Below are 16768 nucleotides of genomic sequence, written 5' to 3' on the forward strand. Positions count from 1 at the left end.
AGTTGATTCTCTTGCATGTAAATTCACGCATAAATTAAAAATATTAGTAATAAACCCCTCCTTCTTCAAATCCATTTCCCACCAGGATCTTTCTCCTCCGGCCCTCCTGAGCAGACCTGACCTGCAAACGAGGAGCGCGAGGTGGTAGGTGGGGAGGGGCGCCATCAGCCTGTCCTTTCTCAACTTCCTTTTGATTCATCCAGTCTATCAACCCTTGTTTCTGCCCTCCTCATTTCTTCCCTTCTTCTGCTGTGAGGGTTCAAGGCTCAGTTAAGGGTGTCCAAGCCCAACTCAGCAACTGAAGATTTATTAACTGAATGAATGAATGATGCCCATCACGATCCAAATCCCGCAGCTCAAGGCAGCCTACAGCGCACCGTCCTCCCTCCTCATAGCCTCCCGTTAACCCAAAGGAAAAATGCATGATCTGCTCCATAGATATCCAATGTCTGCCCACCTACCTCTCCCACCCAGCCTGAAAGGAAAGTGGTACCAACTGAGGGGGTGATGGTGAGTAGCTGTGTTTACTGTGGTGTTACCATTATTGGAAAGCTTCCAGAATCCCCCAGGAAGCTCCCAGGGAGTCATCCTGATGACTCAGGCTCTCCCTGACTTTGCCTATTCTGGGAAGCTGTTGTCTTCTTTTCCAGTTAGACACCTCAACCCCAAACAGCATCAAATCTCTCCTCTTTGGCATAGCAGAGCGAAGACAGGGATATAGTCTGAACACACCCTGGCCTACAGAAGAAAGAGGCCTTGTGAGGGAGGAGGGCTGGGGAGGAGGGGAGCAGAAGTCCAGAGCCTGGCAGGCTGGGATTGAACATTTGCTGTGCTAATCCACTTGTGAATACTCGCTGCATGCAATGTAAACACCTCGACAGCTTGTTCATATGTGCCTGTCAACTCCATCGTTTCCTCCCCCAGTGTTCCAGGCCTGCTGCCTGGGACAGAGCCCCAGAACTGACAGCGGCAGACAACCTCAGAGAAGGCAAAATGATAGTCTTATGCTTCAGCCCTGTTCTCTCTGGTCCTCACTTTCCCCCAGATATCAGGTAGGTGGGATCCCTGCCTAAGGGATGGGTTGAGAGACTGGGTGCCCACTGCAGGGCCAGAGGCTTTGCATCAGATACGTCAGGCATGCATCACAGAGCTGCTGAACGGTCAGGTGCTCCTGACTTAAGAAACCAGGCGAAATGGCCTTGCTTTTTCCTCCAGAGCTACCGGTGCTGCAGGCATGCGAGCCCAGAGGTGAGTAGCCACATTGTTATAAGAATCATCTCCAGAACAGCACTCTGAACCCCACGTGGGGCTGCTGAGTATGGGGGCATGACAGCTAGACCCCAAAGCCTTTGGGAACCCTTGAGTGGAACCACGGAACCCTGGGATCAGACCGTGGCAGGCTACTTGGGACCCACCATCACTCCTTACTGAAGAAAGCCCACCTTCCTTTGTCTTAGAGAAAGCACAGCACTTGGGCCCTAGCAAGTGCTCAGAACTAGCTAACGGCTGGTTGAGTGCCCAAGACGGGCCAGGGAAGCAGGGTCCTGGTCAGGGCTCAGCCAGGGCAGCCAGCTGCAGGCTCTAATGACGTCACGGTTACTAGACAACTCTCCATCTCTCCCAGCCGCTTGCTCTCCTCCCACGGGTCAGAGCCTGGAAGGGAAGAAAGAGAGAGTGGAGAGGGATCTGGCCTGGCCCCGATGGTGTCCTCGCCGCCTTGAGAGGCAGATTGCGTTTGAAAATCATATGGTGGCAGGTATTGATCGAATCGCACAGCAGGCTGAGTTCTGGTCAAGGGGAGGAGGCTGGCTGGGAGGGGGTGACGAACGATGAGAGTTATGACCCCGCTGAAAGACCGGTTTATTAATTCGAGCTCTAACAAATAGCCAATTAATGGTCCCAGCTGCTAATTAGTAAACAGTTAACTTCTGTTATAAATTGTTCAGCTCAAGACTAGGGATAATGCAGTCTTTCCTTGACACTCTTGGCAAGGGGGAGCCTCCCAAATTTTGTCGCCAAGGCTGTAGCCCCTGCCACTCCCTCTCTCCTCTACCTTCAGGCAGGCCTTGCTGATAGGAGGCAGACTTCATCTTTGTGTGCACCATTCACTGGTCACCCTGGGCGCTGTGGACTCAATACAGAGACAGAATCCCTTCTGAGGCCAGTGAGGTTTATCAGGTAAAGGTGTTTGTACCAAGCCTGAAGGCCCAAGTGCCATCCCAAGGACTCAGATGGTAGAAGGAGAGATCTGACTCCCAAAAGCTGCCTTCGGCCTACAGGCATGCCGCGGCACACGCATGCACGCACACACGCATGCGTGCACACACACACACCCATAACCTTAGCACTCATGTAAAAGATTTATTATTGTTATTATTTATTTATTTAGTTTAGGTTTTCAAGACAGTTTAGGTTTTCTCTGTGTAGCCCTGGCTGACCTGGAACTCGCTCTGTAGATCAAGTGGGGTGGGCCTCAAACTCTCAGATATTCTCCTGCCTTTGTAGTGTTGGGGTTAAAGGAGTGCACCACCACCACCCAGCTTGTGATTTAAAAAAAATAAAAAGATAAAACACCTTCTTTATGGAGGTGTGAAGAGACACACAATAAGCCAAGCACGTAAAGAAAATATCTAGTGTTTAGATACTAAGGGTTATTGTTAAAGCTAGGGAGAGGTTTAGGAAGCACAAGGGTTGAACGATACGAAAAGAATCTAGACTCTGTCTAACCCTGGAGCCATGACACTAAAGAGTAGAGGGATTGAATCACGCGAACACCTGGCGGGTGAGGTAGCGAGGGCAAAGGCCCCGTGGTGGTGCGTTGCTATGGAAGCAACTGAGTAGCCAAGGTAGTGGGATTGCTGAGGTCAAAGAGGGTCGTAGCAGTTTGAAGGAGAATATCTTCTAGGGGATTATGTGTTTAAAAAATTGGCTCCCAGTTGGTGGCACTGTTTGGGAAGGTTCAGGAGGTGTGGCCTCGCTGGAGGGTGGGCAGTGTCAGTGGAGATGGCTTTTGAGATGACCACACCTGCTTCCTGCTGCCTTCGGCCAGCTCCTGGGGCCAGCCACATGCTACCTGCTGCCTGATGCGACACCTCTCTACCATGACAGAATCTTACCCCTCTGGAGTACAAGCCAGTAAGCAGTGCTCCTCCAGGGCCTCTGCTTCAGTTCCTGCCTCCAGGTTCCTGCCTTGAGTTCCTGCCCAGCTTCCTTCAATGACAACTATGACGTGGAAGTGGAAGATGAAATAAACCTTTCTTCCCGGAGTTGTTTTTGGTCATGGTGTTTTATCTCGGCATTAGAAACCCTAAGATTTGAACTTGCCAGTGACTCCCACATTGACCATACTATTTTATCCTCACCTTCTTCTTGGAGGGAAGACAAGTGGTCTACCCATTTTACAGATGTGAACAAGGAGGCCACGAGTTACTACTGTGCCATGACTGCACCCTGCCTCACTGTGTGAGCGTCCTCTCTCTGGGTTCCAGAATTTTCTGCTCTATATCAATGTGACTGGGCCACCTTTTGAAATTCCTCAGAGCATTAGACTCCGAGGCCTGTGAGCTGTGACTGAAGCCTGGCTTCTAAAACACACCATTTCCCGTTGGAGAGTCACCCGGACTGTTCCAGCCTCCCTCTGCTCACACTCTTGTTGGAACAGGGAAGGTTTCATTTAACCTCTTTTGAACCAAAGGCTCAGCAGATCAGAAATAATTTTGCTTTAACACCGACTTTAAAAAATTGAAGGTGCTCTGAACAGTGGGAGACCAGGCTCTGTGTCCCCACTGAACGGGTCAGGGAAGACGACAACAGGTAGAAGAAATGAGCAATTTAGTCAAGTTCCATACCTGTATCATAGCAAACAGCCCATCCTTTAGAAGAAAACCAGCAAGTGGAGACCTGGGAGCCTCATCTGAGGGAACACAGCCTGTCCACAGGGAGCCTGAGTCTGAGGGAACACAGCCTGTCCACAGGGAGCCTGAGTCTGAGGGAACACAGCCTGTCCACAGGGAGCCTGAGTCTGAGGGAACACAGCCTGTCCACTGGGAGCCTCATCTGAGGGAACACAGCCTGTCCACAGGGAGCCTGGGTCTGAGGGAAGAGGCACAGCCCTGGGCCCTGCCTCCTGCCTGAGAGAGGACATGGGTTCCAATCCTGATGCAGAAATGGATACAAACACACATTTAAGGATGGACCCTAGCAGTAAAGAGAAAGGCTCTGGGCTGGTGGCTCTGCTCTTTTTTTCTTTCCTTTTTTCTTTTTTTCTTTCCTTTTTTCTTTTCGGCTGTTTTTTGACAGGGTTTCTCTGTGAACAGTCCTTGCTGTCCTGAAACTAGCTCTGTAGACCAGGCTGGCTAGGCTCAAACTCAGAGATCCGCCCACCTCTGCCTCCTGAGTGCTGGAATTAAAGGCGTGCGCCACCACCGCCGGGTTTACTCTGTGTTCTTAATGCAAGATTACTTCTTGCCCTCTGCCTGGCCAGCTGCAGCTTACCAGTTTTAGCGCCCCAGGAAAGCAGCCTGCTGTGTTTCTCTCTCAATGCAAACGTCTCTCTAGGCTCCTGGGAACTGGGTCTGTTTGATGGTGAGTCTTTGACGCTGGCAGCTGGCAACACACACAGGAAAGAGAACCTGCCCTCTCCACAGTGCCAGGCTCCACTCGGGCAAGAAACCTCCAACAGTCTTTCCAGGGAAGCCATTTCAGCCTCTGGGACTGCCGGGTATCTGCAGATCAGCTCCTCCTGGAACCCCAGCTGCTACGCGGTCTTGGATGTCACCCATGTCCCAGGCCTTGAACAGGCATCAGTGTCTTGTGCTCTATACTTCCATGTTTCCTGCTCCTGTGGGGGCCGCTCACAGCACCCAGGGCGTGGTCCAACACACAGCAGTCACCTGTGTGCTCGTGAGCCAAGCTGACCACACTGACCAGCACTAACTGGCTTTGGATGAGGCCTGACTCACCCAATCGATAGTTGGATCAGGGCAAATGCAAATGCTCAGGTTCTCAGAAGAATCACATTCACCTTGGGGGAGTCGATTCTTGGAGAAAGGGAGCTGCCCAGTGAGGGCCAGGTGGCCACAGGAAGTAAGTCCCCCTATAAGCAGGTTGCAGACAATGTCCCCATGGCTTCCCGCTTCTGGGATGTGACTGGGCCAGAGGTCAGGCTAGGTACTCTTCCTCCAAGAGTCTGCTGAGAGGGCCAGTCCTCCGGCGGCATCTGGGGCCCCAGTGGAAGTATCCTGTTCCGCTGAGCTGGCTTTTCTCGCGCTCCCAGCAGCCTCTGCCAGAAGCTGGATCAAATGTTCCCCAGCTTAAAGAGATGGCCTAGGAAGGGGACCAGCGAAGCTGAGGTCATAGCCTGGGGGCTCAAGGTCAGGCCCTGAGTGCGCCTTACTTCTTTCTGTTCAACCTTCTATCCAACTGTTTTCTTTAATCACCCCCCCCCCCACACACACACACACATACGACTACACCCTGGGTTCTCACTCACAATGGGCCATCAGTCTGCTACTGAGCTACACCCAGGCCCTTTTTTCTTTATTTCAAGACAGGATCTTACAAAGTGGTCCAGGCTAGCCTTGAACTATCTCTGTAGGCCAAGCAGGCCATGACTCAAGTTTGTGATCTAAGTATGGGGTTGAGGGACATGGAAATTTGCAACAAATGTGGAGGAGCAGTTTGTATGCACAGACGTACACACACACACACACACACACACACACACACACACACACACATAGAGTGATGAGGGAACGCATGGCATTTCCTGCAGGGGGCGCCATTCACACAGATTCCTCTGAACCAGAACTGTCCCTGGCCCACTAAGCACCCAGAGTATGTGGCCACTCCCTCTGCTCCTATGTGACCCCAGGCTGGCATCTCCACACCCAGGTCTTCATTTCCCCTTCCTCTCTCCAACCTACATCAACCCTAGGGCCATGTGGGCCTGTGCCTCCCCCAGCTCCGACCCTGGCCACCCAGGCCTGTCCCCTGTCTCCACAGGATGTACTCTGATTGCTCTGAGTGTCCAGGGAGGGTTGGAAATGCCAGCATCCGCCGCCACAGGCCGAGCAGTTCAGAAAGCCCAGAGTCCAGGGGATCCGCTGCCCCTTTGATTAACTAGTCTCATTGTTTGGCCCTTATGGGACCTCCAGAGACTACCAGCGGGGCATGCAGCATCAGGATCCAAACATGGAGGCAGGGATGGAAGGGACCAACCTCTCAATCCTTTGAGGATAATCCAGCCTGTTTATTACATGCCCATGCCCTTTCTATCTCCTTACTCCAGGGCCTTCTGGGGAGGGGAGGCTATGGTTTCAAATTTCACAGCCTAGACTAAAAACCGCTTACCTTCACAGACCCCCTTCCTCAACTATTTGGGAGATGAGGACACCGAGGAACAGAAAGGTGTAGTCACATCCCCAGTGCCACACAGCAAAGCTGGCATTCACACCAGAGACTATCGAATGCCTTTTCTTTCTTTTGCTTTTTTAAATGTTTATTTATTCTTTTATGTGCGTGTTTTGCCTGTGTGTATGTAAGCATGCATGCCTGGCAATGACGGAACCAAAGAAGACATTTGATCCTCTGGAGCTGGGGTTACAGAATGTTGTGAGCCCCTGGGAACTGAACCGACGGCTTCCGGAAGAGTAGCCAGGGCTCTCAACGGCCCGAGGCATCTCTCCAGCCTCAAATATTTAAAAAGAAGAAAGGACAGTTAGGAGCTGGAGGTGGAGGAGGAAAAAGAGAAGGAGGAGGAAGAGGAGGAGTAGAAGAAGGAGAAGCAGCAGAAGGAGCAGCTTTAAAGTCATATGGCAAATTGAATGCCAAAGCCCCGCCGATTGTTCTTCCGCCACCACCAAGGCTGGACGGCACCGTGACAGTTATTAAAGGACACTTCTATGTGGCGCTCCTCAAAACCGCTGTGCGGTATAGACTGAGGCACGCAGGGTGTGAGGTCGCGTCTTCAGGGTCACCATACTGTTTGTTGGCAGGGTTGGTATCTGTCACACACCCCCATGCTCCACCTCTCTGTAAATTAAGATCTGAGTATGGACGGGCGAGGGACTGTGTGTGCGGGTTTCTCATTTGTTTACTGCGCAGAGCTCAGGGATCTGCTGTCCTCTATAGATAGAATATAAATTATATAAATAATATTAATATGGCCTCAATTATGGGAAGAGCCAGGTATGGAATAAAGATGAGAAGGTTGGATAATACTGTTTTAATGACTATCGTGGGTGATAGAATTAGGGGTGATTTGCAACTCTGACTTCATATATTATGGTTTCTCCCCAATTTTCCACAAGCAGCCTGTGTTATTTTTACAATCAGAAATAAAGAAATGTTTTTTTTCAAGTACATTAAAAATGAAACAAAACATTCCATTCCTTTGCCCTCTCCCTAGCAGCTTCCGTACCCCCCTCTCTGTCCCCCACTTTACACTTGGCCAGGGCAAGCCTTTCAACCCAGACCCTTCTGCCTAGAGGCCCCAAGGGCATCCTGCACTGGAGTGGTCTTGAATCTACGCTGCCACATCCTCCTGCAATAAATGTCATCCTGTTTTATTTTTCCAAGTCAAATAAATTTGGATCCCAAGTCTCCAATTGCCGCAATGCTGAGAAACCAGCCTTCGTTATGTTTGATTCTCCAGGGTCCAGGCTGCCACGTCGCTGACTCTTGTCCCTGTGGTTGCTGAAGGCTGTGTCCGGCTGCACCGCCCTGGACACACCCTGAGAGGCGCCTGCCATTGAATCTTCAGGACCTCAAGTGGCCTGCAGACCTGAGGAGGGTCTGGCTACTTAGTTCCTGTGTCTGCACAAGTCCCCATGCAGCACGGCAGACAAGCCAAGGTGAATCCCCACTTCTCAGATCAGCGTGCCCAACTGCCTCTCCGCTCACCCCAAGACCCTCAGTTGCCCCTCCCTCACCTGTGGGGCATTCTGTTGTTCAGACAACAACATCTAAAGCTCTGGTTACTCCAGCTGAGGCCGGAAAGCACAACACTCCAGCATAGGTCCTGGGAGAACAGCCTTACACGCTCCCATGGGCTAGGCCAAACCAGCATAAGCCAAACTTCAGGATATAGAATGCCCTAGCTCAGGATAGTGATTGGAGGAAACCTAGTGGGAGGAGTCGGAGAGACTGCTGTACCCAAAGACCTACTTCCTGTATGACTGGATCTGATCTCAAACTACACCATTCCCCATAGGTTTTATCATATATATATTAAATATATAATATATGTATATGTACATATGTATGTGTATGTGTGTGTTAGGAACACATGCCACAACAGTGTACACACGGAGATCAGAGGACACCTTCAGGAGTCAATTCTCTCTTTCCAGCAGGTCATGGGGATCAATCTCGGCTCATCAAGCTTACTATCATGTTCTTTCACCCCACTGAGTTATCTCAACAGCTCAAGCCACACCATTTTCATCAGGAAAACATTCCTTAGGAATGGCTCCTAACCTTTGACTCGCTGAGCCTAGGGCCTACCCAGCTCCCTTGCCACGCAAGGGTGTCTCTGAGAATGTGTCCTGTAGTTCCCTGGTGATATGAGCTCCAACCCCCCCACAATGGCAACTTCATTGTTTGTACCCCCATCACTGCCCCTTTTTTAACTATTCCATAGAGCCAACAAATACTGGTTACATCCAAATTTTCATCTGGGTCTGCTTCTAGAAAAATCTAGAAATTTCTATACACTATGAAGCCAAAGTTAAAACAGAGTGAGGGCAGGAAGGTGGGAGTGGAGAATGATGTTATGTTAGGCAAGATCACCAGGGAGGGTGTCGGGGAGGAAGTGGCCTTCAGTCAAGGTAATGCGAGGGTGTGGCAGGAGTGCGATTTGGGGCAATTGTCAGTGCAAAGGTCCTGAGGTAGCGGCCCTAACAGTCAGAGACTATCAGACGCCAAGCCAGTCAGGTTGCAAATGATTCCCTCAGTCTGTGTGAGCTGCTGTGCTCCAACAGACAAGCTGTGGGAAGATTTAAATTCCCTTTCCCACTCTTCAGAGACACCCCCCCCCCTGCTTCCTGGCACCACCCCCTCTATGTTTGCCGTGTCTCTGGCCTGGAGCAGGGCTTGGTTTTTCCAATAACTCATTAATATGGCTTTTGTCACGATTGAGGAAACAAAAGGCCCAGTGAGAAACCTGCATTCAACAGCACCCGGGTCATTTATGAGAGAATGCTAAGTTGTGGCCAGAACTGGGGAAGCTGGGGATGGGGCTGGGGCTGAGACCCCTTGGATCAGCTGGGTCCTGATTTCTGAGGCCTCTGTCTCCTTTCCCCATCCTTCCCAACCTGCAACAGCCTCTTGACTCAGCTCCCAGCCAGCCAGCTCTTCATTCATTCATTCATTCATTCATATACCTGACCATTCACTTATTCATTTAAACAGATATTGATTGAAGACCTACTATGCACCAGGTGCTAGCTGACCCCAGCTATCACAGTCTATAGAGTTGCTGCCACAATTGTGTCCTCAAACTAGCATTTCCCACTCCCAAACTGGTGGGCTCTTGACCCAGGGTACCAAGAGGACCCTTCCTCGAGAGAACCTGCTGTTAAACTCACCACAACATTCCCACATAGATCCCAGGGTGCTAGCCCCACTGGAGGAACCCAGTCTAGCTCGAGATCACATTCACCATGTCTTTGACTCTCCCAGAGCCCCAAGGGACTTCTACCAGACGCGTCCAACCCATGGACTAAAGATGAGGTGTGTGCATGCGTGTGTGTGTGTGTGTGTGTAAGCTATTGAGTGGTTCTCAAGTATAAACCCTGTGGGTGACTACATGATGACATCCTGTCAAATGGCAAAGTGACTGATGCCCAGCGTGAGTGTCTGCAGCCTAGTACTCCATGAATGGGAACTGAGTGATAGTCCCCTAGTCTCCCCGTCTATGTACTCTAGCTCCTCCCCAGGCCGTGTGCAATTAGGCAGAATTGCACACATCAGGTGGCACGGGAGCACCAGATCTGTAGCTAGTGTGAGGGCCTTGTGACCCCCTCCACCCTCCCACACTAACATGTGTAGACACAGTCAACAAGCCCTGCTGGGAGGGGTTGAAACAGGCACAGCTCAGAGGCCAGTCACACACAGCACACACAAATCACCCACCAGGGTCACAGTCACAGCTGCTAGAGGAAGCTGGCTTTTGGAGCAAGACATTGCTATGACAAGAGTGGGACCCTGGGGGGGGGGGGGTTGTTTATTGAGCCAGGGCCGGTTGAGACACCACAGTGGTTTTCCCCTTCCTCCCTCCTCCTCCCAGCCACCCACCTTTCCTTCTCAAAGAAAGTTCTGACCACAGGGGCAGGAAGGGGGGCTGTCACACGCAGAAGGAGCAGCCAAGAGGCCACCATCCAGTCGCTCTCAGTACCACCAGGGTGCACCTTGGTAAACAACCGCCCTTTCCACTGACCCGTGGTTGCTCCGTGGGCGGCTGGCGGCACCAGACACGTGTGCGCATGCTTGGCTTACTTACAGTGCATGGACACCCAAACAAACCAAACGCTGCAAGCGTTCCAATTATCCCCGCTGCTGGGAAGAGGGTTCAGCAGAAAAGTCACCCGTCGGAGAGGCTTGCTTCTCAGAGAAGTCATCCTACCTACACCCCTCTGGGGTGTCCTCTTGAGTGTGGATCCAAGCTGGAGGGGGGCGGTCCTTCGAGTGTGCACTCATACACTCGCTCACACTACATGCTTGCACTCAGGCATGCCCGCATCCCCCTGCAGCACTCCTGAGCATGCTCCAGGATAAGCATGGAGGAGGTCACAGCCCATCAGCCTCGGCAGGCCCCTCCTGGGTCTGAGGAGCCAGCCCACGCCTGTTCCTCTTCAGTCCAACCACACTGACCTCGCTCCACTCCTCTGCCAAGCCGCCGAGCTGCCCACGAGTCCCAGACAGCTTTCCCACGCTCTTTTCCCAGTCTGTCACCAGCTACCTCCAGAGGTGGAAGTCACAGGATTGTGACAGAGCGCTCTGTTTGTAGACACACACACGCTCCCTGCAGCCTTCAAAGCAGTCACACATCCTGTCATTTAATCACGGGAACCCTGCGAGCCTGAGGTTCGGGGTGGCCAGTCTAATGATGCGGGAACAGGTTCTGAGGGGACTTTCCGGCTTGCGGGGGAGCAGAACCCAAAATGAGGCAGTCTGTTTCGGCCACCCACTCCACAGGAATTTAACAAGGCCTTAACACTGGGTTACCCCCACCCCTGCCTCTCAGCCCTGCCCCCATCACCTGCCAGTGTTGTCTCACTGGGTCTTCATTCCAGTACGGAGCGGGGACCATGCTGGGGGGCTGGCCATGTAACTCAGTTGGTAGGCACCTGCCTAGAGTTGGAAAGCTCTGGCTTCCATCCCCAGCACTGAGTAAACAGAGCGTCAGAAGTTGAAGGCCACTCTTTGAGTCACTATTTGAGTAGGAGGTCAGCCTGGCATGCAGGAGCCTCCGTCTGGAGAGAAACAAAACAAACCAGAACCATGTTTATCCTTACATCTAGTCCTGAGTGCGCAGCCACCTTCCTGTGTCCAAGCTTCCTCCAACTTGGGCCAGGACCTTTACCCTTCAGAATGACCGAAGCAGAGGCTCATGGGTAGGAGGTAAGAAGGTCAGTGTATCTTTTAAAGGTTCTCCAAGGATGAACCGCGTCTATAGCCGAAATTTGGGCTCCAGAGAGGCCTAGAGAACACACTTTAGCTAAAGAAGGGTTTCTCTTGGCCTCTGTCTTTACCTCTTTCCTGTCCCCTGTGTGACCTACCCACCCTAACCTCTGGTCACCCTCCATACTCAGTTTGCTGCAGGCAGCATGGTGTGGGACCAGGAATAAGGACCGGGACCCTGACCAAGCCTGTGTCGGTCCTGTGACCACGTGGCCCTGGCCGGCTCCATGAGCCCTCTGCCCCACAGGCAGCATGGTGTGGGACCAGGAGTAAGGACCGGGACCCTGAGTGGGATTGCGGCAGTCCTGTGAGCACGTGGCCCTGGCCGGCTCCATGAGCCCTCTGCCCCACAGGCAGCATGGTGTGGGACCAGGAGTAAGGACCGGGACCCTGAGTGGGATTGCGGCAGTCCTGTGAGCACGTGACCCTGGCCGGCTCCAGGAGCCCTCTGCCCCAGTTTCCCACACTGTGAAACAAGGCTAACAATAGTCAAATTAATAGCAAATTCTTTTAGCATGCTTGCTTTGTGGAGAGGCACGATTCTCAGCCCACTGCGTGTATTAATTCATTTAATCTTCCCGCATCCCTGGGAGGTCGCCCTTTCTGCTGCCTGCCTTCGTAATTGTCCGCCATCATTAGCTGTATCTTCGGCCCAGCTCCCCGGGGCGGCCACCTCGCCGCTTAGAACACGGCCTCATTCTTCCTCCCGTATCTCTCATATCTCAGCGTAGGCTCAGCAGCACCCCCATCTTCCAGGCAGGCTCGGGGGACCTCACCCTGAGTGCTCCCTTTCCTCTTAGTATGCACGATCCAGGCCTACGGCTCTCTGCCTCCCTCTCTCATCTTCGTCCCTGTGTCCATTTCCTCTTCCCACCAGCGGGGCTTCATCCTGGCCCTGCTCGTTTCTCACCTGAATTACATAAAGGGCCTCGCAATAGCTTCTTCTTCCCAGCCCACACACCCTGCCAAGCTGCAAGAGATTTCTGAATTGTAAATCCACTGAAAATCCCTTCATGGTTCTACAGCCTCCGGGATCAAGTTGGGCTTCTTAGGCTCAGCCGGCCAGAGCTCAGTGCTTGGTGATGGGAACAGGGAGGTCTGGGCTCTGCCTGTCTGCCCTCAGGATCACAGGCCACTCCAGTCCCATAACCTAGTGCCTCTGGTCCTTTGGAAACACACTTTCCACGGTCAGAAGTGCCCTGCCCTGCCCTGGGCCAACCAGTTCCGTGGTGCACAGGGGCATCTCCTCAGATGGTTAGGAGCAGGCTCACTGTAGGCAGAGGCCAGTTGTGTGTCTCAGTCAAATTACCTTATCCGAGCCTCAGTTTCCCTGTCTACAACATGGGGTCAACGACAGCAATTACCACAAGAAGGACTCGTGAGAACCATAATATTGCGGGGTTGGGGTACACAGCATAATGTCTGTCTCAGTCCGTGTGATCATGGAATGTCAGGCAATGGTTTTCTCTTTTTAATTCTTTTGGCTTTTATTTTTTTTAAAGATTTGTTCATTTATTTTATTTTATGTGTATATAAGTGTTTGGCCTACATGTATGTAAGTGCACTGTGTGCACACCCGGTACCTGTGGAAACCAGAAGAGGGTGCTGAGTCTCCTGGAACTGAAGTTACAGATGGCTGTGAGCCACTGTAGGCGCTGGGAACTGAACCCAGGTCCTCTGTAAGAGCAACAAGTGCTCTTAACCTCTGAGCTGGCTCTCCAGTCCCAGGGTTATTTATTTACTTTTAATTTTTCTTGTATCTATGGTATGCATGTATGCGTGTTTGTGTGCTTGCATAAGTGTGGGCACATGTATGTGCATGTGTGTGTGGAGGCCCAAGGTTCACATCGGCAATCATCTCTGGTCACACTGCCACTTTGTTCATGGAATCAGGCTCTCTCAATCAAGCCCAGAGCTAGCTCACACAGCTAACCTCCTTAGTCAGCACGCTGGAGATCCCGTCTTCTTCTTCTGAGGCAGGCATCCCAGGTAGGCCCATACGGCATTTACATAGGTTCTGCGGATCTGGGTCCTCACACTTGTGAGGCAAATTTTTGAACTGCTGAGCCATTTCTCCAGCCCCATCATTTGGTTTTATTTTGTCTTGAAACAGTGTCTTTTGTAGGCCAGGTTGATCTCAAACTCCCTACACAGCCAAGAAAGACTTGAACTCCTGATCCCCCTGCCTCCACTTCCCAAGCTCTGTGATGACAGGCATAGACCACCATACCCAGCAGGGTGAGCTATTGTTATCTAATTATATGAATCTGTCTCGTACATCTTTGCCTCACTGTTGCCTATGGGCCAGCCAGCCAGCCAGCCAAGGGGCAGGTGCTCGGTGTGCGTGGAACTGATTCAGACGAGATAACCTGGAGCCAGCTGCATTTGATCAGGCTTTCTAAACTGCAAGCAGCAGAGATCACAGCCACTGTTTTTTGCAGAAGAGGAATTCACAGGAGCTGGGGAGACGGCTCAGTCGGAAAAATGCTGGCCGCACAAGCGTGAGGACCTGGGTTTGAATCCCCAGCAACAGGGCCTGAAATCCCAGCTCTGTTGAGGCACAGACAGATGCCTGGAACTCACTGGCCAGCCAGTCCAGCCTGGTTCCTGTCTGGCACGGTCGTATCTGGTGGGGTTGGCAGAAATCATAACTTCAGCACAGCTGTGTGACAAAGACCCAGCAGAGCTGAGCCACTTGAGGGCTGCCACGCCACCTTTGCTTTTCATCTCCACCTGTTGCATACCTGAAAGACTTAATATTTGTACAATTTGGGAATATTGGCTTGATGGAAAATTTCTTATGAATCATGTATGCCTTCTCCCAGGAGTGCTATCTCCAAGCTTCCCCAGCACAGCCCTGAACATCTTCCCCGTCTTGGGAAGATATCCTAATCTACTTGAAGGCCTTCTTTACGCCTTGGAGGTTGTGACACACACAAAGAAGCCAGTGGTCTCTTTATGAGGCTCTAAGGCATTTTTGAAACATCTGTACTTACCCAGGAACAAGATAACTAAAACAAAGTAAACTAAAAAGGTCAACAGGATTCGGTGGGCTGGAGGAGCTGGCCACAATTCAGATTACAAGCCTCTTCCCACTATACACCCAGACAATTATGTGGCCTATATAGCAATGAAGTTAGACCAGCTGAAGTTACCTCACCCTGCACGAAGACATAACGATGGGCAAAGAATGATGTAAAAAGATGATAAACGTATTCTACAAAGGTACAAAGTATAAACATGACCGAGTTTGAATAATAACAGCAGCAGCTTGGGCCTGAGGATTTTTCTTGGGCACTCTGAACGTTAAGAGTTGATAATACCCTGCCTGGGACATGGCGATGTGCCTGGGATGGCTTGAAGATTGTTTTGGTCAAATGTCCTTGTAGTCAAAGAAGTAACCAGCCTGAGAAAAATTTTCATATGCCTCTAGATTCCTAAAAATTGGGTTATTGGGTTAATGAGTAAAAATGATAACTCTGTTTATCAATGATGCCAAAACTTGAGGGGAAACGATGGGAAATAATAACTCTGTTCTGCCATAGTTTATTAACGACGACTAAAAGACAAGCAGAAGGAAGGGAAACACAGTCCAAAAACAAAAATTATATGGTCTATGTTTTAGGACAACATGAATGTATCTCTACTTACTAAACTTTGTATAAATAAAGAAGCACTCTGGCTGCCGGTCAGTCAGGATGCAAGATTCTCCTGACCGTGGCCTGGCTCCCACAGGCTTTTCAGGGGTGGTGGTGCACGTCTTTAACTCCAGCACTCAGGAGGCAGAGGCAGACGGATCTCTGAGTTCGAGACCAGCCTGGTCTACAGAGTAAGTTCCAGGACAGTCAGGGCTACACAGAGAAACCCTGTCTCAAAAAACAAGAACAACAGCAACAACAACAACAAAAACCCCACAGGTTCATGTGTTGAAGCCTTGTTTCTTGGCTTGTGGTACTGTTTTGGAAGGTGCTAGAAACTTTAGGAGGCAGGGTCTAAGCAGAGGAAGTAGGTCACTTGGGAGTGCTGTCTTTGAGGGCTCTATCTTGCCCAGGTTTTTTCCTGTGTTTGTCTCTCGGCTTTCTGCCTGCTAGGAGGTAAACTCCTTTCTTTACCCACACAGTCAACTTCATCATAGGCCCAGAAACAATGGAACAAGCTGAGCATGAATTGAAACCGTGAGCCAACATGGACCTTTCTTTGATACTTTATCAGTAGGATGTCTTCCCTTGGAAGACAGGCCCAGGAACAAGGTCTATCCCCATCCTAAAAGAGGGTGTATGACCAGGGACAGGGAACTTGGTGTTCAACCAGACAAATAAGGCATAAAGGGGTTCTCAGTAAGTCCTAGGCAAAGAGGCTGGAGGGATGACTCAGATGTTAAGATCCATAGCTGCTCTTGCAGAGAGGAGCTGGGTTCAGTTCCCAGGGCCCACGTGGTGGCTCACAACTGTCCAGGGTACCCGATGCCCTCTTTTGGTCTCTGAGGGCACCAGGCACACACTTGGTACACAGACACACATGCGGACAGAACACTCATATTCATTAAATAAAATTAAATATATTTTTTAGAAGACCTAGGCAGAAGCCAGTCATGGTATCTCATACCTGTAGCCTCAATGTTTGAGAAGCAGAGGAACCATGGAGGCCAGAAGAAGGCATTGGGTTCCTTGGAGTGAGCTGCCTTGTGGGAGCTGGAAACTGAACCCAGGTCCTGTGAGAGAGTAGCAAGTGCTTCTAACCACTGAGCCACCTCTCCAGCCCCTATAGTCCATTCTTCAACTTGCCTGTCATGACCATGCTTCTGTCACCACTTGCTTCTACCTGACAATGCAATTTCCCTTCTAGTGAAAAATTTCTTCCTCCTTTCCCCCAAAGGGAACCAACCAAATCCCTGCAGGTCACTGGGCCAGGCTAACAAAGGAAGTTCATTCTCTCCTTAATCCACCATGATCCTGTCTCTATAATCTATGTAGTAGGTTCTAAATCTCATCCTCAAAAGCAGCCCTTTATGAGTACAATGGCAGTGTGGGCAGGAGAGCAAAGGAAACTTCATCAAATAGATAAATACCCATAAGAAAGCCAGGAG

General features: G+C 50.9%; 1 long non-coding RNA gene across 1 annotated transcript; it reads left to right on the forward strand.

Moving 5' to 3' along the window:
• The first annotated feature begins 927 nt into the window (after positions 1-927).
• Positions 928-2178, forward strand: LOC121435618. The gene is made up of 3 exons (XR_005972589.1): positions 928-1052; positions 1216-1248; positions 2060-2178. It is a non-coding gene; the product is annotated as an uncharacterized LOC121435618 (long non-coding RNA).
• Positions 2179-16768: the final 14590 nt, after the last annotated feature.

The sequence above is a fragment of the Microtus oregoni genome, unplaced genomic scaffold, assembly GCF_018167655.1.
Source record: "Microtus oregoni isolate MIOR12 unplaced genomic scaffold, Mior012 000046F_ref0000063, whole genome shotgun sequence".
Taxonomy (NCBI): domain Eukaryota; kingdom Metazoa; phylum Chordata; class Mammalia; order Rodentia; family Cricetidae; genus Microtus; species Microtus oregoni.